Source organism: Megalobrama amblycephala, linkage group LG11, assembly GCF_018812025.1.
Source record: "Megalobrama amblycephala isolate DHTTF-2021 linkage group LG11, ASM1881202v1, whole genome shotgun sequence".
In the NCBI taxonomy this organism is placed as follows: Eukaryota; Metazoa; Chordata; class Actinopteri; order Cypriniformes; family Xenocyprididae; genus Megalobrama; species Megalobrama amblycephala.
In genome coordinates, this window is record NC_063054.1 from 4,052,042 (window position 1) to 4,077,997 (window position 25,956).

At 38.7% G+C, this 25,956-nt stretch overlaps 1 protein-coding gene across 2 annotated transcripts in view; it reads left to right on the forward strand.

The window, feature by feature from the left end:
• lrfn2b (leucine rich repeat and fibronectin type III domain containing 2b) overlaps nt 1-25,956 on the forward strand; it is a 97,939-nt gene that overhangs the window by 52,438 nt on the left and 19,545 nt on the right. For both annotated transcript variants that reach the window (XM_048208397.1, XM_048208398.1), the window contains exon 2: nt 22,078-22,176. The gene's annotated coding sequence lies outside the window, so the exon portion shown is untranslated. The remainder of the gene's footprint in view (nt 1-22,077; nt 22,177-25,956) is intronic.

Here is a 25,956-nt window from a genome sequence, read left to right on the forward strand (position 1 = left end):
GCGCTAACTATTGGATACACACTATTAAAACTATTGCACGTAATATATATTTACTTTAGATGTTCTTTTTCTCAAAGGCAAACATTGTTAAATTAATTTCATGAATTACTTCATCTAGGGTTTAAGACAAAACAAAATGTAAAGAAAGAAAAGAAGAGATGACGAACTTCCCGCTCACTTCCTGGCAAAACTTGTCACAGTAACTCCATGAAATCATTTATTGAAAAAACAACAACATTTTTATCATAGAGAATGCAGTCGATGAACTAACTTCTCTAATCAAAGAAAAACATAAAAAGAACTGTTCTGGAGGCTGTTGGGGAGCACAGAGAAGCTGTTGTAAATGGGGGAAGAGATTTGAAGCGCTTTCACTTTCAGATGCAAAATATTTTAGCAACGTGTATTTTAGGCAGAATTTAATGGACTCACTTGCTGTCACGAGGAGCCTTTATGCAAAATGGAAATACTGCTGAGAGTTGAGTCCACGATTTGTTTCCCCTTGATCCACATGGTTTGTTTGTGATCAGGTCTTTGATGGCTGATGTGGGATCATCTCTTTGGTGTCCTGCCTGGAGTTTTCACACCTGTCGATTGTTTGTTTTGTTCCAAAACAGGGACTTAATTTGTTACAATGTTGCATTTTCTTCTTGTTTCGGTTCGCTTTCACAAGGCAACATGTCAAAGCAGGGGTGTCCAATCCTGCTTCTGGAGGACCACTGTCCTTCAGAGTTTAGCTCCAACCCCAAATAAACACACCTGAACCAGCTAATCAAGGTTTTTAGGAATACAGGAAACTTCCAGGCAGATGTGTTGTGGTAAGTTGGAGCTAAACTCTGCAGGTTTGGAGACCCCTGCGTCAAAGCATAGCAAAATGTGTTTATGCAAGTCACGTGTGAGTAAAACTGTCCTCTTATTGGTCAAAGTTTCCCTCTGTCATCCATCAAGATAGATTGACAAGTTCGCTGCGTGATTCATTAAGAGGCAATAAACATGAGAAGAATACACACACACAATTTATAAAACAGTTAGAGCGGTTAGGCTTCGTCGGGACTGCATTCTTGAAATGCACAGAGAAAAATATTTTAAGGTGAAGAGGCGCTCTTTCGTTTTCAACTGTGATAACAGAATCAGACACTGCTGCTTTTGATATAACACATTTCCCTTTATGAATTTTGATACCTCTTGGTTTGTTGGTCCCTTGTGTCGGATTGCTCTCTCACTTCAGCCGAACCACCCCAGAGTTTGTTTTCAATCGGGCCATTCATTCAGGCGATCTCGGAGTGATTGTTTTGGTGTGGATCTGAGTGCAATTGCCTTGTTCATTTATGCTTAAACGAACAGAACTAAGGGAGAAAATGCACCAGGTTCTGAAACCAACACTCCAAACGAGGCAGGTGTGAAAACACTGCAGGGAAAGCCAGTCGAAGGCACGTTTGTCTTTTAATCAGTGCGCTGAAGATGAGCCGAGATGGCGTCTGTGTCTGTTCCAGAACAGAAGTGAAGGTCAGTGTTCACCTCTGATTGAACTGCTGAGGCGAGTGATTTATGTGCCTTCTAAGCTCAGATTGTGTTCACTGGCCTTCATTAGTACCTGGCCAGCAGTTGAAGCGCCAGCTGTTTGCATGCGTGGAAGAGCTTGTGTTTGACGGGTGCCACTTTAGGGAGTTCTTGCTCATATTGATGACAGCTGTTAAAGGGATAGATTCACCCCAAAATCAAAATAGTCTGAGAATTAAAATCATTTACTCACCCTCATGTTGTTCCAGAACTGTATGACTTTCTTCTTTGAAATGCAAAATTAATATCTCAGTGGGATTTTGTTGTTGTTGTTTTTTTTTTTTGGTCCAGACAACAACTTTTTTGTTACCAAACTTTTCAAAATATCTTCTTTTGTGTTTCACAGAAGAATGAAAGTCATGCTGGTTTGGAGCAATGCTTGTTTAATTTTCATGTCCCTTTTTGTTTTTTGAACTGCCTGTGTGAAAGCAAAGAACTAGTAAAAGAGTTTTTCTCAAGTTCGAGATGTTTGGCTCACATAACGGATCTACAACACTGTGGCAGCACAAGGTTAAACCTCACCCTGCTATAAAGATCCAAGATATATGCAAAACATTGACAAAGACATCACTCTTCAAGGACCATCAGCAGTATGGATTATTTGAAGCAGAAAACGTGCATAAATAAAGACACTGGTCAGAAGTAGAGTTCTGCAGTCATCTTTCCACTCACATCTCTTCACAATAATAAAACGCACTTTCATTTTCATCCCAGTGCATCAGTCAGTTATAAAAAAATAGAGTTCTTAAGGAATTATTGAAGACACTATAGCAAAAAAGAAGCAAATGATATGTAATTGGAAGACACATAAATAGAATGATAGATGATGAAAGATACAAATGAAATAAAGTTTTTCAGGAAGGTCAATTTATCAGAAGTAAGAAATACTACAGAAATTGAATAAACTAATCAAATGTTAAATAAAACACTGCATAGTTTGAATACACTGATTCTTATTAAAGTTATTCAGTCAAGAGCAGTGAGTGATTTTCTCATTTTCTTTTGTTTGATTGACATTAATAACAGATTAATTAGGCTGCTGTCACTTTAAGATTTTATTTGACTATGTTTGTCAGTACTCACTGAGACAATATTTTGGCGTGTATTTGACTGTTCAGGTGAGTTATCACAAGCACATAAAGCCACCCGTCAGCGTGCAAGTGCTGAATTAAGTTCTGTTTCACGGCTCATTTTGCTTTACATAACTCATTGTCATGTCATGTCCCACTCTTTATTTTCTCATTCATACATGTTTCTCTAACGTGCCAGTAACTTTATACAGTGTCCTCCACAAATATTGGCACCCTTAGTAAATATGAGCAAAGGCGGCTGTGAAAATAAATCTGCATTGTTTAACTTTTTGATCTTTCATTCAAAAAATTCACAAAATTCTAACCTTTCATTGAAGGAAAAGAATTGAAAATGGGTGGAAAAGCTCATTATGAAATAAATGTTTTTCTCTAGTTCATGTTGGCCGCAATTATTGGCACCCAATTATTGCAATGTCCTTTTCCCAAGATAACAGCTCTGAGTCTTCTTCTATAATGCCTGATGAGTTTGGAGAACACCTGACAAGAGATCAGAGACCATTCCTTCATGCAGAATCTCTCCAGATCCTTCAGATTCCAGCTCCATGTTGGTGCTTCTTCTCTTTAGTTCACTCCACTCATTTACTTTAGGGTTCAGGTCAGGGAACTGGGATGGCAATGGCAGAAGCTTCATTTTGTGCTCAGTGACACATTTTTGTGTTGGTTTTGATGTTTGTTTTGGATCATTGTCCTGATGGACGATCCAACCACGGCCCATTATTGGATTTCTAGCAGAAGTGGTCAGGTTTTGATTTTTTTATCTGTTGGTATTTGATAGAATCCATGATACCATGTATCTGAACAAGATGTCCATGACCTCCAGCAGAAAAATAGGCCCACAACATTAAAGATCCAGCAGCATATTTAACTGTGGGCATGGGGTGCTTTTTATCCATGTGTGCACCAAACCCATCTGGTGGGTTTGCTGCCAAAAAGCTATTTTTTTAGTTTAATCTTACCACAGAAGCCGGTCCCGTTTGAAGTTCCAGTCTTGTCTGACAACTGAATATGCTGGACTTTGTTTTTGGATGTGCAAAGAAGGATTTTTCTTGAAACCCTCCCGAACAACTTGTGGGGATGTAGGTGCTTTTGATAATTTTTTTTAGGCTTTCTGAGACTCAAGACTCAACTAATCTCTGCAATTCTCCAGCTGTGATCCTTGGAGAGTCTTTGTCCACTCAAACTTTCCTCCTTGCCACTCATTAGGATGATTTAGACACACATCCTCTTCCAGGCAGATTGGTAACATCTTTAGTTGATTGGAACTTCTTAATTATTTCCCTGATGGTGGAAATGGGGATTTTCAATGCGTTAGCTTTTTTTCTTATACCCATTTTCTATTTTGTGAAGCTCAACGATCTTTTGCTGCACATCAGAACTATATTCTTTGTTTTTTCTCATTGTGATGAATGATTAAGGGGATTTGGCCTTTGTGTTTCCTCATGTTTATACTCCTGTGGAACAGGAAGTCATGGCTGCGCAATTTCATGCTCCTAGTCACCCTGGTGTGCTAAAAAATGTAAATGTGAATGGGAATATACTTCAGAGATATTTTACTCAGAAGAATTTCTAGGGATGCCAACAATTGTGGCAAACATGTATTGGAGAAAAACATTTATTTCATAATGAGCTTTTTCCCCCATTTTCAATTCTTTTCCTTCAATGAAAGGTTAGAATTTTGTGAATTTTTTTGAATGAAAGATCAAAAAGTTAAACAACGCACATTTATTTATTTCACAGCCGCCTTTGCTCATATTTACTAAGGGTGCCAATATTTGTGGAGGGCACTGTATATTTACTTACAACCATTTAAACAATTCTGTTGCTGCTGCATCACCCTGTCCAGTTTAATATGAGTTGAAGGAGCACATTTGGTTTTTTGCTGTTGACAGTTGTTGTGCATGAGACACAGTTGAATGGAGGCAGTAGAGCGGGTCTGTAGAGAAGAGACGCATGCCGCCGTTCTGATCCCAGTTACTTCAGTACGCGAGAGGCTTAGCGGCCGCTCTACACCTGCCCACGAGCCGTATGGCATCTGCAAGCTGGCCAAGAACCGGCTGCGCGCACTCGTCTTTGCATATCTCTGCTGACAAAAGTATCCAGCCATCTGCCGCTGCATATGGAGATCTTTTGAAGCTCCGACAGGAGCTGATGAATCAAAGCTTGTGCGGTTTACTTACCTGGCATCTCAGCATAAGAAATAGCTGAGTTTGTGTACTTTCCTTTGTCTGTGCCAACAGATGCCTTTTGAAAAATACACGGGATGCTTTATGTCGAAGGTGTCTATAATGCCTAGAGTTCTCCATCTCTCCATCTCAGTGGTAGTTGCACGGCTGGTGCAGTGCATGACCTGCTTGCTGCCATCTTTGCTCACGGGAACAGAGGTATTGAGCCGATCGCCAGAGCTGTAGCCCTGCAGTATTGCTCTTCTGAATGGCCGTCATGGAACATGCTGGTGTAGTTACTGCATCTAGCAGCAGGAGCCAACTAACCATGCCAAACCTTTGAGCACTGGGGAGTGAAACCATCTTACTAAGTCTTTGTGCTTCACAGTCTCTGACACTTAAAAGCAGAGAAATAATGAGAGAAGAACCTAAAATGGAAACATGGCTCATCCGTGAGGCCCGCGGGACCTTCTTGTATCTCTGACAGTTTTGGTTTAAAACATCTACAGATGGCTTCAGTGTGCAGATTAATCCATGTCTGCTTGAAAGGGCTCACCTTCTCCAGCGGCGCCATGCAGAAACAGTGGCTTGTAATTGCCCCTCGAGGACGCGGCAGGGGGAGCGAAATAAGTAGTGCGTGCCGCCTCCTGTTAACCAGCGCTGAAGGGCTTCGGCAGTAACGAGCAGGAAGGCTAACGGGAGACACGCGGGAGAGCTGATCTTCAGCATGTTTTTGTGGGTAGGAATGGAACAGAGAAGGAGAACAAATGCCAAATGTGTGAACGTCAGAGGAGAGATCCTGCATAATGCTGCAGATCACATGCATGTAATGAGGTGACCTGCTCAATCTGCCCGATTCATGTGAGAAAAGCAGCACGCATTTGGTGATGGGTGGTGAGAAAATCCTCACGTCGTCTCACACTCGTTCTTCGCCTCCTGTTAAGATTCCATTTGCACAATATTCTGGGTTGTTTTCAGCTAAATCTATGTGGACAGTGTCTGTGTCCATTACCACAAACAAAATAAAACAGAACAGAAAGAAGACGCTCAAAGCACTTGAATCTATCTGTCAATGAATGGTCCTTTTTTCTGTGGTGTTACTGTGGATGATGTTGCTGGTGTCGCATGTGTGAGTTCGAGTTTGATTGTGCTTTTTTGAACACTCCATCAATCAAAGTGTTAACAGGTCAACTGCAGGAATCCACACATTCACTCCTCTGAACATATACATTACTGTTTATTTATCTTGTAAATGTAAGGAATTCTTTATTAAGATTCTATCAGTTACTGTTACCCTTATAAAAACACAACATTTCTTGCATAAATTTGAAGTTCAGCAAGTATTTGATTATTCAAACACTCCAAATAACTGTTTTGCGAAGTGGAAATATGCACATGGCCTAGAATTCATAACGTTTATAGAATCAGTAAGATTATGTTATGCACAGAGAAAAGCATCTCACGAGTGCATTAAATGGCACAAGCGCTCCGACAGCACCTCAACCTGACCTACATTCAGCTCTACTGTTAGGAACCTCTTTGAAGCAGTTAATGTAAAGTTTATGTAGAGTTCATTTTAGACACTTGTTTGGGCGCACAAGCATGCTTTCTTTTGATGTTTTTTGTTCTCTGATAGACAGCTAGCTCTTTAATAGTCACCTTAACGAAGAGCAGGAAGAGATGTGATAAACCAGTTCTGTCAAGAACATCTGCTTTAGACCAATCATGCATGGTTACTTGATTCAATTGAGACAAAGGCTGAAAGTGTGTCTGGTGACAAATGCACGAGTCTGCAACTCTGAGTAAAGCAACATCTGGAAGACTGATTTGATTTGTTAACATGGATATCATTTTATTGTAACTTGTTTTTTAATCTTTTAAAAATCTTTTAGTGTGCGCCAGCCTTGAGTCAGAGTCAAGAGTGCATCATTAACCATTATTTGTGCAAACATGAGTTCTGCTATTTCTAACACAATTTAAAACAGAATTATCACGTGCCAAGCAATCCTTGCTGTTGAGAAAAAAAAAAGTAGTGTGTTCAAAAGTAGCTCATATATATATGTATGTACAGTATGTGTATAAATGGAAAGCGGAAAACAAACCACTCTGTTTACATCATTACTTTGCTCACATCAGTAAACAAGTGTGTATGCACAGTTTAGAGTACGGCTGCCCCTGGATAAAGATTATTCTAGTTGACTTGTAGTCGTTCATTTTATAAATTATTGGTAAACTAGTTTTCTGAGTCAGTGTCGGCTGCAAAGATGAAGTTGACGATGCTGCCTCGCCATGTCCTCAGTATAGTGAATGTGCATTTAGAGAGAAATGTACCATTTGAAAGTAGACATTTCATGCTTTCTGTAGATATATTTCTCATGTCTGTGAATCAAGTAGCCTATACTAGTGTTGTCATGATACCAAAATTTTCACTTCAATATGATACCTAACTCAAATATCACGATACCGATACTTAAACAATACTATGGCAAAAACCTAAAACAGCAGGAAAAGTAAAAAAATAACATATGACAGAACTTCTTTCTTCACCAGCGTGCAGCTGATCATTCTGGATTTGAGCTTCATTGCCGTGAAGTTAGAGTTAGATTCAATATAATTTTTAATGTTTATTATTTTCATGCTTAAAATTGCAAATTATTTGCTGTTATGCTTTTTTGCTGTTTTTTTATACATGTAGGTGTTTTTGACAGTAAGATTATTGTAAAAATTTGATTACTGTAAATACATAGAGCAATGTTATTAAAGCATAAATTGGTTTAAAATAACCGTATATACTCTTCACATATTTATTTATTTTTAAATTAATTTTATTTTTGCAACCAGATATCACTTATTAAACTTAGACTCAATAATACACCTCAGGTCTTCTTGCACGAGTAAAATAAATAAAAAACACTCATTTAATGTTTGAGAGCATAAACATAATGCTGGTATCACATTCACTAACCTGCCGCTCTTTAAATTCTTTGTACAAATCGAGATGTCGGCAAGATGCTTTTTGACTCCCTTCGCTTGCGTTATTTTGTAACATCTTTTGCAGACAGGTTTGTGGTGTCCGTGGGCTTGCCCTGACTGTCGGCAATGTAAGCAAAATAATGCCATATTTCGCTTCGTGCATCTGCTTTCTCAACAATTTGTGGACGGTCTGCACCTGTATTTGCAACCACACCTCTCGTTTCGTCACCATAAAAGCCGTTGCGCAGTTGAGAGGAATAAACACGTACTCAATAATGTGCTTTAGAAGCAGCGCACTGCACGCACACTGCCCCCTGCTGTCACACATTAGGAAATACAGCTGGCACTCAAAGTACCTGTACTAATAAAATGAAGAACCGGACCGTTTTTAAAAGCAGGGTATCATGATACCTTTCTAGTACCGGTATATCGTGCAACACTAGCCTATACGCTGTGTTTCGATTCATTTTTGTGACGCGCTCCAGTTCATAGAGACCGAGACAGCATAAAGTGCATCCTGTTTGTTTTCTGTATTTTACAATGTTTTGTTACTATTGTGAGTTTACACAAATAAAAGTACCCTTTATGGTTTTGAATGATGTATTACTCTTATCTGTATGACCAAAAATTAGTATTTGAAGTTGTTTCTGCTGTTATCAGAAAAAAATGCAAGTGATTGCGCCGGCGCCTCAATGATATGCAGTAAATCACGCTAAACTTCAGCTTCCACACTACACACAAACACTTGAATATGCGCCTAATAATATCGCACATTTATCTAGGTTAATGTTAGAGCGAGCAGCCATGTAAAGCCACTTCCTTTGGATTTTTTTTTCTGCAACTAACTGACTAATACAATTTTTATCGACTAAGCCTCTTCTCATCAACTAACGTTTAGTCGACTGTTAGTGGGCAGCCCTAGTATAGAGCGTTTATGGAGATTTGCATACATTTCAGTGTTTTGATTTTGTGCATATGCAGCGTTTTCTTCATCAGGCACTGGTATTTTTCTCATGGCAGTAGGCTGTAAGGGAGAGCGAGGTGCAGCTGTGAGTCTCTCTGAGTGTCGTCAGAGTCTGTGGTTTGTGTGGATGTAATTGATGTGTCTGAGTCTCTCTCCTCGGGGACACAAAGCATTAAGAGTCACAGATGCACATCCACAGCTGACTGGCCAGTTTCTCAGCCCCATGCTGATAGTAATGGACTGCGCTGAGCTCTATTTATTAGTCGACACTAGCTGCTCGGCATTGCATCGAGTGCTGCAATTTAGTCTTTAAAGACTGTGAGGATTGTGGGATATTCTGCTCTGTGCGAGATGTATTTTCCTCTCTGTTTCTTAATGCGCACACAGAGAGCTGAGAGCTCGGCCGCTGCTCCTCAAGATAACAGCAGTTGGATCGTAAGCTCAGGAGAGATTCTATTATTGCTGTCTGATCCACAATAAATACGAAACCACAAAGGAACATCAAGCAAAAGCAAATATCATATTATGATTTCTCTGTCTGTGATAACAGAAAGATCATTATAGGGAAGATTTGTGAATTTCATTCCTGAAAATCACACAGAGCAGCAGTACATGTGAGGGCTGACCTTAATCTCTGCTGCGTGCTCGGCTTTGACTCGCAGCGCTTCATCTGCATGCAGGATGTGTTTACTCGCAGATGGAGTTTCACATCGCAGACTGCATACGTTATATTGCACATTTATTTTCTCCTGTTCCTCTCAGTCCTGTCTGAACTTGACAGCTCTTTCTCTATTAACTTCACCTGTAAATTGAGGAGTTCATTCACACCGAACCCTTCAGTTGGCAGTTTGATTTGTGATGTCTGCACATCTGTAATGTTAGGCTAATTCACTAAACTGTTGTGTCACTTTCCCATGCTGTGTTTCATTAAAACAACCTGCGTTTACTCACAGTTCAGGTAAAGCAGGTGCTGAATGAGCTGCTAGTGCAGTATTGTATAATTGAATTCATTTCGTCCATCATTTCAGCCCAGACGCACCTCTTTTCTCTGTAAACTAGACTGATAATAGATTTTAGCTTAAGGAGGCGACTCTCTAATCGATTGTAGTCATTGTGGCATCTCATTTCGGTACCCACTGATAGGCAGCTGCTTTCAAATGGTCCCGAGCTTATTTGTGTTCACACTCTATAGTCTGAAGACCGTCAAAGGTTTCTAATTACAATGCGATTTGCAGCTTTGAACATTGTAGCCAATCACGTTGTATCTGAAGTGATTGACAGCTTCAGTCATTCTAAAGGGAGTGCTCTTTGCCTGCTTTCTGTATATAATCTATTCACAGTTTGAATAAAAGTTTTATTCAACATTTATTGAGCTTCTTCCGCCTCTGAAGAAGAAGCTCAACTCCTACTTCTGTATATACTTCACACATGACGAGTTGTAGGTAAATAACAGATGTGACGCTAACACTGGATCGAGCAACTAAACAATAAACTTGCCTTTAAAGAGTGCCAAATGTTGTGCAGTGCCAGGTGGAAAAACACAGTAGCTGCATTGGATTTGCAAAGTGCCTGAAGTTTAAAAATGATGCTTTGTCTTCTATATTGGATCTGACAGGAATGGCGCAACACACTTTTGTGAGTAAAAAAGTTTTTACTATGTCACTATTGATTTGTTACAGATCGTTTGATGTGAATGGATTATGTGTACATGTAATCACCAGTGGCCAGTGATTTCTGATATGTAATGATTCATGTACAGTTGTCTTTGTCTTGTTTATTGTTAGTAAATCAAACCAGTGACTAAACGGTCAACTTCACATTGTTTCTCTTAGTAGGATGCATATAGAAAGTAAAAGAATGCCCCGTTACAATCGGTGGAGCTGTCAATCAAACAGCGCTAGTTTATCAATGACTGAGCTCTGGATTCGCTCCAAAACTCCTGTGAGAATCAACAAATCTCTTATTTACATTGAGTTTGCACTGTTAGTTATGATGAAAGCATTCGTGAGAGTGCAGAAATCGAGTTACAATAATGAGATCACTGCTTTCATGCACTCAACATGTCTGAGATCGGCTACAATGTTCATCACTGCAAACTTTCATGCCGTGAACTCAATATTTAACACTCTGAGGTCTGAAAACGCGCCAGCGCGTTTTGCAGTTTTTTTTTCACATTGCAGCAAAACAGACTTAAAATACTCCGTCATTTTTTGTCATAGAGACATAAGTAATATATCAATTGAAACTATAGAATATCTTCTTTTATTTGTATACACTCAGAGTAAAAACACAATGTTGTGCTTTTTGTAAAATAAAGAAAACTAACATGATGCGTGATTTCTCCTCTCCCTCTGAACGAAGTCCAATCTGATAGTTCTCAGAAAATGAACTGTAACTTAGTGAATACTAATCACAGAAAAATTAAACTTATGTCTAAAAAAACGTTAAGATGTCAGGTTTTAAATCATGTAAGTCAAATCGAAAACAAACCTTCTGTGTTTATGTAATCTGTATGAAAAGAGAGCCATGTCAGAAGTCCGTGATTCAGCTCATTATCTGCTAATGCGGCCACGCCCACGGAGCCAGCGCTATTCAGACGCAAATTCAGAGGCAATACATGCATTCATCGTCTCAATCGTGTATTTATTGTCTTGAAAAGTGTTTATCTGGATGTAAAAGTCATGGTTAGGGAGCTCTAGAAGACATGCAGTTAGTTCCTGTTTTCTTTTCTTCTACAGATGAATTTTAGATGAGTTTTTGTTTCTTTAGCGCCCTCCGGCTGCAGTATGAATTGGAAACTCCATTCATGGAATAGCCTCTTCTTCTTTTAGATGAATTTGTGGACTAAAAATGCACAGAGAGCGCCCTCCGACTTCAAGGATGAATTGAAAACACCAGCGCTCATAGTAATGACAATGAATATTAAATAAATATAACTTCTCTGTATAGAAAATTGACATAAGCATATGAGAATCCAATATTTCTCCAAATGTGCATGCTTTAAAAACTAAAACCCTATATTCAGACTCTTTGCATCACAGAAATACATTATATTTTAAATTATATTATAAAACCATTACTTTATATTGTAATAATATTTTTCTGTATGTTTCATATATCATGATGAGCTTGAGACATCACAGAAGGTTTTTTTCACAGCCTACCTGACTGAAATGCCTCATTAATATGCAAGTCATTTCAGCTCATTACTATCCAATTCTTTTGTCTTCTCAGGTGAGAATGGCCCATTTTTCAGTGGTGATTCACGCCTCCATGCATACTGTGTTTCTTGGCAAAAAGTATCTTACAAAAACTAAATCAATATATTGTTTTATATGAAGGAGTAGGCAGCATAATTTTTTACATAATTTTGAAGCAAAAACTCTAGTTTACAACCTCCAATACCCAGAAGTCTTGTGAACACAGATTTACTATACTTTTTTTGGCCTTATTTCAGTGACTTAAGTTTTTTCAATAACCACACATAAACATTATTCCTTCAAAAACACAAACATGTACATACATGTTCCTCACATATTATTGTAGCCTAGTTTGTGCTGAATACAGTGTAATGACACTTTTGTCATTTATATGTTTATGAACAACTGAAAAAAGCACAAATGTCAGGGCATGTCAAAACTTCTCCAGGCCCCAAATCAGCCTCAGACTCCAGAGGGTTAAATACTTTTCATGATTAGTAAACCTTGAGAACTGTAATAGTGAAAACGTGCTAAGAGAGAGTAATACTTTTTCATATGCAAAGATGTCAGCCAATCACAGCAGTGGGCGTTTACACTGGGTGCCTTTGCTCATGTGCAGTGTGTTTCTGACCTGTAGGGCTGTCGCGATAACCGCAATTTCGTAATACCGCGCTTTTGACGAGCCAACCGCAGAACACTGCAAAAACCGCAGCAACCGCGATATTTGCATGTTTTCTATTTTTTGAAAGGCTATGTCCTTCTCGTTTTACACTTCATACACGTGTACTAAATATTAAATAAGGTAATAATGATAGCATAATGTGTACCATGGTGATTTGTAGAGGCTCCGTAGATTTGCACTAAACAAGCCTAAACAGACAGTGAATGTGAGAGAGATCGACTGAGCGCGTGCGATTACCTGCGTCTGTCCTTCAGGCCGAGACACAAGTTATATTCGTGAAAAAAAGTTGTCGTGTCCAAGGATAGCGAAATCTCTGCCTTACCATCGAAGCATTACTGGTCAGCTGAGCCTTATAAAGTGGCGCTCAACGTTAAAATGATTTCAACAGCTTGTTTCATTTCATCTCTCTTTGAATGAATCTGCGTTTTTGAACGTGCAGTTGAATGAACGGTTTAAAGACTCAAAGACAGTCCCTTGCCTCCACCTTGTGTCACAACAATGTAACTGCACTGACTGACAGCCCGTCTAGAACGCGCAGAGATGAGTAACGTTAGTTCTGCTTATACTCGTGAAATATCAGCAGAAAGTCTTGTTTAGTCAGATTCGAGGATCGAAACTAACTATTAAACATACAACAATAGCTCTACCATCTTATTGTCAGGTTTATGTTCTGTTTTGTAGACCCTTATTTTGACATTCTCTTTATTTCAATGCTCTTTAGTTTCGTTATTGAATATGACCTCTCTCTTTCTCTCTCTCTCTCTCTCTAAATATATATATATATATATATATATATATATATATATATATATATATATATATATATATATATATAATGGCGGTAATACCGCATATCGCGCTATTGAGCCACTCAAAAATACCGCAAGGGAAATTCCTTAACCGCGACAGCCCTACTGACCTGCTGATTTTAGAGCACTAGATGCTCACTGACAGCTGAAAGCATCATCACACAAGCCAAAACGCCAAATAAAGCAGCACACAATGTGTGGAGGACATGCAGATCCTTGCTGAATGATGAATGGCTCTACTGAGAGTCGGCGATGCTCTGCGGCAGATGTCGTGTGGGTCTGTGATGAGCTCTGATGATGATGATGATCTTCCTCTGGCTGCGATGTTGCATCCATTAGCTGTACTGACACTGTCAATCTCTATACGACACAAGGCAGCCGTGTTCATTAGCAGAATAACAGCGGAGCTGACGATGATGAGAGCTTCCTGTGGGCATGAGACGAGTGCTAAAAACATCACTTCCTTTACATAGATGCAGTCCTTCTACAGTGTTTTAGTGATAATCAGTTTACATTTACATTTAGTCATTTGGTAACACTTTCGATGGTCCACTTTAGACATTATACTATCTATAAGCATCTTTGCACCTGCATGCCAGCTAACTCTCATTAGTAGACAACAACTCACTGTTTAGAGAGGATCGGGGCTGAACACACGGGACGATTCAGCATGCAGAGCTCTCCAGATGTGTTACTAAATGTATGACTGTCTTTATTAAACAAGAGAACATTTTCTATCAAGCCTGTATTTATAATGCACTATAAGGGTATTCTTAATCCATTATAAAACATGCATAATGCCTTATAAACAACCATATAATATATTGTATCATCTTATAAATAATCATAACAACAGGTACAATACATTATAATACTTACCTATTTGTGGTTCTAAGTTTTAAGAGTACAATGCATTATAACACCAGATGAAGCCTGCATTTATAATGCATCATAAGGGTATTCTTAATGCATTATAATACATGCATAATGCCTTATTAACAACCTTATAATGTGTTGTATCATCTCATGAATATTCGTAATGACAGTAATACTTATCTATTTGTGGTATTAACTATTAAGAGTATGATGATTTATAACACACATTGAACATAATTTTATCCACTTTAAGTTATAATGGATTATATATCCCATAGTTTCATATCTTTTACTGTCCCGAGTCTCATATCTTGACATTGTTTACATTAGATCTGCACAGTATCATACTACAACTTATGAGTGTCTTTTACTGCTTAAAGTAAAAAGACAAAAACAAAGTCTTCTTTTAAAAATCTAAAAAGCTTTTTGATGTTGTCATAATATTTACATAACTATTTACTTTAAGTATAGTAACAAAAGTTAAGTCTTCTTTTAAACAGCCATAAGATATCATGAAGTGGTTATAAGACATTTGCTTTGAACGGTTTTTATCTGCTTTGATGATTTTTTTTTGTTTTTGCAATACTTAGAAAATAAAATGTGTTCAATATGTAAAATCAGTTTAAACAATATTGTATTGTTTTAAATGTAAAGGTGTTTCCATTGAGCTTAAAGGGAGTTCATGAGATGATACAACACATTATAAGGTTGTTTATAAGGCATTATGCGTTTATTATGAATTATGCATTAAGAATACCCTTATGATGCATTAAAAGTGCAGGCTTCATCTGGTGTTATAATGCATTGTACTCTTAAATCTTATAACCACAAATAGGTAAGTATTATAATGTATTGTACCTGGTATGATTATTTATAAGATGATACAACATAAGGCATTATGCATGTATTATAATGCATTATGAATATCCTTATAAATACCATTATAAATACAGGCATCAAAGAAAGTGTTACCAAAATTTTCTCATAGATGTAAAAAATGAATATGATTCAACCAAATGGTCAAATACCTTATGATCTCCGACAGTGTGACAACTCCATATAAAACACCTTGTTCTAATTGTATTATAATTATTGTAGATGCAGATTTCATGAGCTTTTCACCACGTTTTAATAAGAAACAATACTGAGTCTACAAAACACGGCAAATCTCCACGAGCAAGCGTATCGGTGAGAACACTCGTTTACACACCGGGGCATTGGACTGTACATAATATGTTGGACATTATTGATACTGCTTGCAATCGTAATGCAACGGACCGGTTTATAACTGCTAAAAATGAATAAAAATTAAAATGAACACAAATTTGCGTTGCATTTACAATCCTGTGAAAACAGCACCCCCTCCTCCCGCGCCCCTGTGAGCTATCATACAATATTTATACAGCAAATCCAATTATCACACCACAGGACCATGTCAAATGAATTAGTGATAACAGAAAGTAGAAAATGCTGTTTCTCTTCTTCAAATATAGACATTTTACCCTATAGTCTTGATGTTGACAATCAACATGAAGATGATCTTTCATTTTTCCAAGTACCCTTAAGTTGTTTTGCAGTTCGCTCTGGATGAATGTTCTCTGGTGTGCTAACGAAGGGCAGTCAGTAAAGTGCAGTGCTTTAGCAGGTGGTCTCACCATCTTCTGATGTTGTATGGACCTGTCTCCTCCAGGCAATGTCTGTGGATCTGTCTGTTGAGAAGATCCTATAAAGGAAACGATCAAGACTGCAGGAGCTGCTTTGGATCTAAAGCGTGTTTGTGCTCTCAAAGAACCTGAACACCCCATGGTGCCATCGGGTCATGAGGGTTATCCTCTGGGAATCAGCCCAACAGGGAGTCTGTCTTATGTCCTGATATATCTGGCTCTCTCTCTGAGCTGCACGGACACCCCACAGTCGCTTATCTACCATTCTCCAGCCTACTGGAAAAATACACCCAAAAAATGCCATCATTTACTCAAAAGGAGATATTTTTGAAGGGTCACAACTGTCGAGCTCCAAAAAAAATCTAAAAGCATCATAACAGATATCCATATGACTCATGCACTATATTTCAGGTCTTCTGAAGTCATGTGATGCTTTGTGTGAGGAACAGACTTTATTTCGATGGTCCACTTTAGACATTTTACTAACTGTAAGTCACTTTGCAACTACATGTAAACTTATTCTACTAACCCAAACCCTTAGCTGAACGTAACAGTCTACTAATACACTAATCATGAGAGTTAGTTGCAAAGTTACTTAGAGTTAGTAGAGTGTGTGGACTATCCAAATAAAGTGCAATCCAGATGCAAATTTAAGTCATTATTCACTGATCTTCCCTTCCACTGAAGCGTGTGTCTACGTTCATCAGTGAATAATAATTCACATTTCATTTGGTTTCTCATATAAGGACTCATATGACCTCAGACGACATGGAAAGCTGTACAGGAGTAACTAATGACAGATTTTCCTTTTTGAGTGAAACATTGCTTTAATGCTGCCTAATCTGCTTGTGCTGATGGAAATCGCCACAGATTTTCCATTTTTTTTTACCATGGCCAGCAGGCTCGTCTCATCAGAAAGACACATGTGAGGTCATTTCTTTTAAGAGCGAGAGCTGGCCTCAAATGTCCCTCCTGAACTCAAGCTGAGTACGACTTACTGAACAGATTTTCAAGTGGAAGTCGTGATGAAGTTTTGAGATGTATTAGAAATAACATGGCTGCAGTGATGGCAAACAACATTTTATAAATCAAGCAGCAGTTACTGGGACAAGCACAACAAACCTAAGATAAGCGAACATGGATGGCCATCAAAGCCATCGGAGGTCATATGAACAGGCAATATGAAATGGTTTTAGATAAAACATTTATAACAATTTTTTCTGGAATGGTCTGGTCTGATGATGATCTGTTTGAAATTTGGTGAAGATTGGACAAACCATCTAGGAGTTTGAAAAAGTAGGATTCTGTAGGACTGGGATAGAAAGAGGTGATATTTGAGACTGTCCTCCAAAAAAAAATTACCCTATATGACTGTCATTACCAATCAAAATGCGTGTTCATTTAAATGCAATGTGTGGACTTTTTACACCATTTCAGCAAAACTCATTTTTTATTAATGACTACACCCACCCCATCCCTAAACCTAACCTTAGTGATTTATAGTGCATACACACTTTATGAGCACATGTGTTCCCTGGGATCAAACCCACGATCGCATGATCACATGATTGCATATTGTTGTTGCAATGTTTTACCAATTGAGCTACGCGAAACCCGAAATATGACGCAGATAAAAGGAAACAATGCATTAAAATGAAAGTGTCCTGTTGTCGAAAGGGGTGCAACTTTAGAAAACGCTCCTATGGGTCGTATTTCAGGTAAGTGACAAACAACCTATATGGTCGTATTGGTTGGAGAACATGTTGGAGAATGTTGTGATATTTATAGTCATCACACAAATTTCACAAAAGATATAAGCTTATTTGTATAGTCTTTTGACCACTAGATTGTCAAAACTTGATAAGTTGCTTCAGGGTGCTTCATGTTGCCAAAGACACTTTTATTAAGTTTCATAGCATACCTGAATGCATCTGTAGTATACAACAATGGCAATTCTCCAGTGACGGCACTTTTCTGAAACTCTTCTGGCACCTTCAGTCCATGATGGCTGTGACAATATAGTAAGTTCTGACACCAAAGCATTGCAGAGATACAGCCTCAAGTCCTGTTTGGCATCAGCTTCGTTGAATCACTAAATAAGGCTTAGCCTCTCAAAAATCCTTAAATGTGACCCAGGACCACAAAACCAGTCAAAAGTCACATGGTTATATTTGTAGCAATAGCCAACAATACATTGTATGGGTCAAAATTATCGATTTCCCTTTCGAGGGAACTCGCACTGCGTCCTGAAGGGGGTATTCCCATAGCGCCCCCTTTGGGACGCAGTGTCTCGTTCCCTCTCTCAGGGAACTATGGTTATAGTCATAACCTGAGACATTTTCTATTATGTCAAAAATCATTAGGATATTAAATAAAGATCATGTTCCATGAAGATATTTTGTAAATTGTCAACCGTAAATATATCAAAAATGTATTTTTGTGAGTGGATATGCATTGCTAAGGACTTCATTTGGACAACTTTAAAGGCGATTTTTTTTTTGCACCTTCAGATTCCAGATTTTCAAATATCCGCCAAATATTGTCCTATCCTAACAAACCATACATCAGTGGTAAGCTTATTTCAGATGATTTATACAATTCAATTAAAAAAAAATGACCCTTATGACTGGTTTTGTGGTCCAGGGTCACATATAGTAAGTTCTGACACCAAAGCATTGCAGAGATACAGCCTCAAATCCTGTTTGGCATCAGATTAGTTGAATCACTATATAAGGCTAGGCCTCTCAAAAATCTTTATGTATGAGTCAGTTTTGGTAGAGGACGATGCAAAGTCAAGGATTATGTCAAAAAATAAGTTTTTCAGATTTTAGTAATGGAAAAAAAAACGTTATTCGGCATGAGCCAAGGTCAATGAATTAGAGGAAAAGTAGTAGACTCAAAAGTGGGAGAAGAACATACTGGTAAGAATAGGTGGCTACACACCTTCACTTCTTGTTTCTGATCTGAAAGCTTAACAAATTATTTTGTATTGTCTTGTTTAATTTGGCATGTGTATGGAATTGAATGTGAATTGAACTGACATAAAGAGGAATTCAAGGAAATTCAAGTCACACAACAGATGAATTTCATTAGTCCAACATATTAACAAATAATTTCATCTTTACTTTAGATGAATTATAGCTATTTATTCCCTAAAATGGGTTTAGTTTTATCAGCTGATTTTTCCACCACAAATAAATATTGTTGACTATGTAATATATTGAGTAAATTAAAAAAGAATCCTTGAAAATGAATTGTTCTTCCACCACGATCTTTAAAATGAAAGTAATTTATTAAATATAATCAAATAATAACAGTGTTGTTTGAAAAATGACACAATTAACTAGTGACTCTGGAAATACTCCATATGTTGTGTGTGTGAGTCATCCATTATGAAACATGACTCTTATAGAAGCTAGATGAATTTAATTTCATTTGAATTCTACTTCCTTCACTTATGTTTCTGCATCTTGTTTGCTTCTCAATTCAGATGCAGGGATTGTGAAATTATAATTTATTTTATTATAATCAATCAGTTGTGGATGTAGCACAATCACATTGTTCTGGCATCATGACAACAGTAAGTAAAAAGTGCCATAGAAACCGCTCTGTTGCCGGTTCTCGATCAAACGCTCTCTAATATATTCCCAGTGGCCTGAAGGGTTTGGGCAGAGTTTCTCCCCATCTCTCCTTTCACCCAGTTTTGTCCTGCTTGGCCATTTCTGCACCAATCATCCGTCAGACTGTCAACCAATTACAGACTTTAAGGGTGGACGAACTGTGTGTGAGGATACAGAGCTATTTCTCAAGCTTGTGTGGCAATTGAAGCTTTCTAACTGATTGATGTCTTCGGGAGTTGAAGACATCTGACCCCAGTAAATATGCATTAAACACAGTCCGTTTCTCCGAGGACAGAAACAGCAGTAGCAGTGCTGCATAAGAAGCTTGTATTTTCCCACCTGGATGCACCTAGTGCTGCTAAACCCTGTTTAAACATGGAAATCCCTGAAATCAAATTCATTATAGAACAATGAACCCCTGTGTGCTTGGCATTAAGCACACCAAATCCCCCCTCATAACACACGCAGACTGAATCGCAATGATGTGGGGCCACTGAACCCTCGATGAGCCGGAGCGTTTGTTTGTGATGCAGCTGGACTGAACTGAAGCTCTTTACTCTCTTGAACACTTCTCTCTCTGATTTATCCTGGTCTGTCCTGATGTATCTTTCTACATTTCTGCCATTCAGAAAGTGTATATCAGCTGGTAAACAGCAGGTCTGTAGAGGCAATGTTTCCTACAATGTTGATTGTTAGTTGGAAACAGGAGTGGCCTTGTGAAAAAGAACACTTTAAAGGTTTTTAACTTTAGTTAGTGTGTAATGTTGCTGTTTGAGCATAAACAACATCCGCAAAGTTACGACGCACAAAGTTCAATGCAAAGGGAGATATTTTCTTTTAAAGGATTCTCTGTTTAACGACTACAACAAACGGCTGGTAGGGACTACAACGAGCTTCTTCCCGGGTTAGTGACATCACAAACCCCAAAATTTACACAAACCCCGTCCTCGAGCACACACAACAAAGGGGGCGGGGCCATGTTGGGCTGCTTTAGAGAAGAAGAAGAGTTGTTGTAGTAGAGTGTTGTTGACATGCCGTCATTTTACGCCGGACTGCTTCACAAACGAGGATCAATTCAACACAAAAGATGAACATGACGGCACATGCTAGTCGTTGAGTTGAATCAACTCCACAGCAACTACATAAATTTATCCACTAACCATTCAGAAACGTCCAGTTTCATTCTAAAAGTTGTAACTTCTTCCTGAGTCTCTCCATCAGTGTCGACTCCGGTTTGAACAATGTAAGGCTGAACACCGTTACTGACAATCCTCATTTTGGGTGCGTGAGATTCTCCAGCTTTGTTGTTGTTGAGCTGTTAAAGCTCCGCCCTCTTTTGGAAAGGGGGCCAGGAGCAGCAGCTCATTTGCATTTAAAGGGACACACACAAAAATGGCGTGTTTTTGCTCACACCCAAATAGGAGCAAATTTGACAAGCAATCATAAATGATCTGTGGGGGATTTTGAGCTGAAACTTCACAGACACATTCTGGAGACACCAGAGACTTATATTACATCATGTAAAAGGGGCGTTTTAGGTCCCCTTTAACTTACTTTTAAACAGCGAACTTGCAAGGTTGCATTTTTGATCTTGATATTAGTGGGGACATAAAAGCAGTACCCCCCCCCCCCCCCCCAAAAAAAAATTCCACAATTTCATGTCCCGAACACCAGCGACTGCACACAGAACTTTGAACTCTGCATCAAAGGATCAAACTGAGATTTAATGTGATGCGTGTGAACACTGAGCTCAGAACAGGTTTGGTTTGATTCTATCCTGTGCCTGTTGCTGCTGCAGAAAGTGCAGGGATTTGCCATCGGCGTCCGCTGGCTCTTACGGAGAGTGTCCAGCCTCAGGCCAGAGAAACTCACTCCTCATCTCCTTTAATCATCATTATTATTGCGAGTCATTTTTATCTTTTATTACACTCTGTGAGATTAGTCGCCATTCGCATGGAATCCCATCTAACCAAACGCTGCTGCTTTTGGCCTCATCTTCCCCAAATCCATTGCAGAAAAAAACGAAACCTCCAATACTGCAAAAGCATCAAACGTTTCCAGGCTGATTCTGTGAAGACTCGCTGATTCATAGGAGAGTTATTAGCGATAAGTGACATGTTGCTTGAACGGACAGCCCTGAGGTTTGTTCAATCTAAGTAATATCAGGACTTAATTTTTAAAAGCATGTCCCTCGTTTACCCTCAGCAGCTCTTACTATCTCCTTTCTGGAGAAGTGTCAAATAAGGCATCATATAATTAAATAAATGAATTGTATAAAAAGTAATTTCTTTAAAATGAATTCATGTAATCCTGTCCTCTGAGCCATATGGTAATAATGGAATGATTTTGCACACAATGTAGATATAAACGTCTAGTCATGTGATTCTGTCAGTCAGTATCACATGAGCTTGTGTAGTAGAAAGCTGAATGTCAAACATGAGAGAACGCACACCTGATGCTTCTCCTCTCTTCTCCTCAGGTGTGTCATCAGCCTTCAGCTGGAGACGGGAGGATCGCGAGGCTTGATTGACGGGCCTCGCCACTAAGGACCCTATGGCAGAGCAGCAGCGCGATACAGGTAAGAAACCCACGCTTGATCGACAGCAAAGCTTTAAAACATATGATGACATAAAACGGCAAATGCATGCATGATGTCTTGTCTCTGCTGACTCTGATTGATAATGTACAGTATAAAAATAAGTCAGTCATTTCCTCTTAGCAGTCACAGTGTTGATCCTGAAACATTTTTGCAATATATCACACAGTCATTTTGATGTGAATATCACGGCGCAGTTATGCTTCAGGCGACCTGAGTTTGGCTGCTGGCCAACTCTCTGAACTGTCCTGTATAAATAAAGGCCAAACTAAATCGTATAAAAACAGTGAATTTTTATCCCCTGGAACATCAAATCAGACCTCTGGACATCAGCCGAGGTTCTGCAGCACATAAACCTTACTTCTGTGCAGAGCTGATAAACACTTCTTGGAGTATTTATTAATGGAATAGGAAAAATGAATGTATGGTATATGAAAATAAGATGACATTCTGCTCTTTCAGCAACATATGTGGCATATGGCATGTCAAAGTGAGACAATGGATGTCAACAGGACTATGCACTTTAAACGCATACGTGTGCACATATTCTTCTGAACAAAATGGAGCTGTAACTGTTATCACTCTTTCTTTTGAGACTCCTCTAGCGTTGAACTTTACCGGTGTGAAAAAGCAATAGCAGCTGTAGCGCTTGACATTTTGTCTGTCGCCTGGTCTCTGCTTCTGGAGAAAAACTGCCTACCACAGGACACAGTGTTATTTTTAGAGCGGCAGCTTTGTTTCGGAAGTGTTTCCCAGCAGCACTGCAGATTATCTGCTGGATCTCGCGCTGTCGGAGGCCTCAATGTTGGAAGAGTTCAAGTACCGCGCTGTTTTAATCTCTCAGTGTGACTGTAAGTGATAATAGATTATGATCGCAGAGCTCATCCCTCAGTGGCCGCCGCTCAACCTCAATCTGGCATCCTGACAGATAGCTTCAGTCCAATCTAAAGGGATGAACGGGGCGGCTCCTCACTGGTTTCAGCTTCTGTCTCAGCAGATCATTTTATGCTCAGCTCCTGGACCAGGCATCTTTGTCTTCTCTGACTCTGAGACAAAGCCGATCCTCTGTAAAAATTTCATCAGCGGGATGTTGAACTGATCCGTTCAGTATTTAAGCGCCGTGTCGCTTCCTTTGGAGAGAAATTGCCAATTGATTCTGCTTTCAAAAGAGGAGCTTTTAGTGTGACGTCCAGAACGAGAGAGATTGAAGTGGATTAGTTTCTTTTCTGACCTCTGTGTCCAAAAAGGCAGTCCGCTACGAAAGCTTCTCTCCCTCTGTGTGGTGTGGATACAAACCGGCCGGCTTTTAAATATTCATGCACTGATAATTCATTTACAATGCAGATTTTTTCACATACTCTATGGATTAGACCGGTCATGGTCCTGCTGGTAGGCGCTGTACATATTTTAGCCTCCATTTCGTTTTTTCCTTGAGATGAATGGGAACACTAATGGACAGAGTCTCCAGGTCTCACACTGTACATCAAACTCTTATTCATAATTAATCTAGCGTTGAGGGTTCGTTCCCTTTAAGACGAGAGGGGGAGAAAATGATGGTGTAGCTCAGCAAACAGAAATGATCTATTATTAGAGAAAAAGCGAGGCCACTGAGATTATTTTCACCACTCATCAACAGCTCTGTGTGTCTCGCTCTGCTCACATGATAATGGAGCACATATTCGTGGGTCTATTCATAGTTCATTAACACTCTTCAGCTTGCGCACAGGCTGCTTTGTTTGCTCTGCCTACGCCTTTGCACCATTCTGTAGGTGGAAGATCAAACTGAATCTAAGCTGCTCTTTGACTCGCTTTATTTTCTTTCTCTGCCCTGATGCTGTGCTCATCTGAGTCATGACATGCCTTTTTATATTGCTTTAATATGTTTCTTAAAGTTCACTTATTGTGTTAATGAAGTTCATATGTGCACAAATGCGCAAATTATGCTAAATTTCAAGTTTTTAATTTTATTTTTGGGGTCTTCTATATTTACATGACTTAAAGTTCAAACAACACATTATTTTTCTCATACTGCACATTGCTACAGCACCTCTTTTCACCCTCAGTCTAAAACACTGTTTTATTTCTTGTGTCTTTAAAAAGCGGTTAGTTATGTTAGTATGCTTTTTACATCAAAAAATTGTCATTTTTTAGAAATAAAAGGCTTGATTTTAGCCCTCTTATTTGAACGCTCTGTTTTAAGGGGCGTGTCTGCTGTGAGACTTCAGTGTAAATGCCCACTGCTGTGATTGGCTGACATCTTTGCATATGAAATAACTTAGTATTACTCTCTCTTTTAGTACATTTTTACTACTACAGCTCTCAAGGTTAACTAATCATGAAAAGTGTTGATTATAGCATTACATTTAGATCTATTGCATTATATTTAGATCGCAGCATGAAAGGTTGCAGTGATGAACATTGTAGCCGATCACAGACATGTTGTTGAGATCATGAAAGCAGTGATCTCGTCATTCTGCACATTAACAAATGCTTTCATCATAAATAACTAAGATATTCATTGAATAAAATGGGAGTTTTGGCGCAAGTCCAGAACTCAGTCACTGATAAACTAGCGCTGTTTGATTGACAGCTCCAGTGATTGTAAAGGGAGTGTTCTTTGATTGTTTTCTATATATAATTTAATCACCGTTTAAATAGCAGATTATTTTCATCCTACTAAGAGAAACAACATGAATGTTTAGACACTGGTTTGATTTACTGACACACAGACAAAGATCATCTGACTGTACATGAATCATTAATATCAGATCAGGCATTAGAATGAACACAGTTACTGACATGTTGTTGCATTACTGTCGAGTTCATATTGTAAAAGTCTGTTTGCTCTGAAATGCGAAAGATTTACCAAAGAATCCACAGTGAAATGTACCGAACACAAATAAATAAAGCTCAACTGAGACATTCACATTGTTGAAAATAAATAACCATATTCCTGCATTAGGATCCTTTGAAAGGTAATGTTATTTTAGTCCTGTATCGCTCTTCTCTGCTCATCTCACTAACACACCAGTGGGCGTGGCTAATGATGCAATGATGAAGTAAGCATTGATTTCCTCTGTGGAGGCGGAGTTTCACCTATCTATGATAGATAGGCACATTGCGGGTTTGTTAACGATTAGCTATTAAGACTGAATAGGCATGCGTACTTGTAAAATAGTACCAGTGGTTTGCGACATTATACTGACACCTGTGTAGTTTGTCACTGACTCTTCACATAGAAGCTGATTGTTTGTCTTTTTTTTGCTCTTTTTATACCATATTTTTCTCCATCCCATACAACATGCATTAATAATATCATGCTGGTTATGTGGCTCTCCCATAAGCTCATAAACTACAACATTACATTACACTTTGAATGCAGTGATCTTCACATGAAGAACTGCTGAAATCATATTTCTAATCATTTAATAACGTCATTGACATTTCTTTGTATGAGAGATCTGCAGGTTTTGTTATTGTGTAAATCATTATTAATATTATGATCAGTCAGTGACTGTTTACTTTTGACTTTGTACTGCGAATTCAGTAACTGTGCAGTAAATATTTACTAGTAATTGTGCTCCTACTGTCACTGACACTAATCACATTACATAATTATTATTAGTGGGATTTCACAAGCCCTCTGTGATCCTGGTGGGCTATAAAGCTGCTCACTGAAATATCTTTCTGTTACCCGAACATTAAAGGTGCTATATGCGATTTCAGACATTATGCTGGTGGTAACGGGGTTATGAAGAGATC